This window comes from Pteropus vampyrus, unplaced genomic scaffold, assembly GCF_000151845.1.
Source record: "Pteropus vampyrus isolate Shadow unplaced genomic scaffold, Pvam_2.0 Scaffold72, whole genome shotgun sequence".
NCBI lineage: Eukaryota > Metazoa > Chordata > Mammalia > Chiroptera > Pteropodidae > Pteropus > Pteropus vampyrus.
Genome location: NW_011888853.1, coordinates 2,894,985 through 2,897,022, shown reverse-complemented (window position 1 = coordinate 2,897,022; position 2,038 = coordinate 2,894,985).

Genomic DNA, 2,038 nt, shown 5'->3' with positions numbered 1-2,038 from the left:
CGTCCAAAAGCTACTTGGCATGGAGGAAAGAGCTAGAATTTACGGAAACACAGATTTGAGTTCGAATTCCACATCTTCTTCTTTAGCAATTGTGAAATCTTGAAGGCGCTACTTAATCTCGCTCAAGAGTCTAAAGGACACCTCCAGAGGTTGTTTTATTCTAGAAGGGTCTTCACCTCTCCTTGTCTTTGAGCTATTAGAAACCGTCTGGGTGACAGAAAACTGATAGCAATAGAGGTGGTTCTTGTCCATGGAGATACAAATAAACTTTGTGCGGCGAAGATGCAGTGACCCGTTTTGTGCCTGTTCGCAGACTCGCCTTAGCGTCCCCGATGGCCCCGAGCGTGCGCGTCTGTACTAAGGGTTCCACTTGACCGGCGTCTGCATCTTATTAGTTCCTTCATTAATGAATGAGTTAAATAAAACCTTTGACATAATGTGCATTTTATAGTTGTATGAGAGTCATTATTTCACCCTTTAAAAAAAAAATCCCTTAACATTTTCTTAGGCTACTGTTTCCCAGTCTGCGACATGACTTTTAACCCATTTCACGAGGATTTAAAAAAATTGCTGTCTGTAAAATGCCTGACATAACAAGGAACTAGCTTTGCTTCCCTTTTCATTCTTCTCTTCTCCCGTCAATGTGCATTTTCTCAAACCCCACGATGAGAATTTGGGCTAAACCAAAGATATTTCGGTTCATCTTACATCTTTGAGCTCTAGCTCCAGGGTTTGGACTCTGAAGCCCAGAAGAACTCTAAAGATGCTAAACAGAATGTGGGCCCTCAGTGAGGGCCTGAAAGGCAAACAAAAAAGTAGAAGCAGCCAGCTTCCTTTTAGACAATGCTCAAAAGCTAATTCATACCCACAGGACCGATTTGCTCTGATCGGAAAGGGTGCAGTACCAGCTCAGGGCAGCAGGGGGTGGCATCTCCGCACCCGCTTTTCTTTTTCATGTCTTCCCAGCTCTTTTTACTTGTTTATTCTATCAAATGGATTTGGGCATCCGTCTGGGATCTAGAAAAAAATGTTTTGGTATTTCTACTGGAATTGCATTAAATTTATACATTTACTTGGGGAGAACTGGCAAATTTATTATTAACACCGAGTCATCCTTTCCGAGAACAAAAGACGATTCTCTATTTGTCCAAATCTACCTTTGTGTCTTTCAGGAGTGGTTTAATGTCTGCCTCATACAGATTTTGAACATTTCTTGGTAAATTTATTGCTGAGTATTTTATCTTCTTTGTTGCTACTGTAAATGGCTTTTCTTTCCATTACATCCCCTCCCTGGTCATTGTTTATATTTATGAAGGCTACCGATTTCTGCATGTTAATTTTATATCCTGCTACCTTACTATATCAATAACACATGGTAGATTCTATCATCTGCTATCACATCATCTGCACGTGAATTCCTTTCCGATTCTTATGCCTCTAACTGATGTTTCTTTTCTAATTCTTTTGACAGAAACCTCCAAAGTAAGCTAACCCAACAGTTTATTCCACTTTAGACCCAAATAAGTGAGGCTCGGCCTTTCTGTTTGGGTAGCCTGAGTTTAAACTTGAGGAGGCAGATTTGGAGGTCTTCTACTGATAGTAAATTTGTCTTTCAGGAGATTTCAGGTAGATTGGAGAGTCATCTTTTGATTTGTAATAAATCCGTCGGTTTTCCCTCAAGTAAATTTACAAATTTAATGAGATTCCAATGGAAATAGCGAAATGTTTTTCTAGATCCTGAATGGATAATAAAATTCAGATGGAAGAATAAACATGGAAGAATAGTGAGGAAAATCTGGGGGAAAAAAAAGGCTATGAGGGAGACCTAGCTCTACAAAATATTAACACATACTATAAAGTCTCTTATAAGAGCATGAATTCTGCCGCATGATAGACAGAAAACCAGAGGAATGGAAAAGAAAGTCGAGAGATCTACTGAGGTTCGTTCGGAAATCATTGGGTCAAAATCGACTTTGTGACTAACGGTGCCCAGACAGGCAGCTGGCCACCTGGAAAGAGATCAGACTGGAGCTGTGAC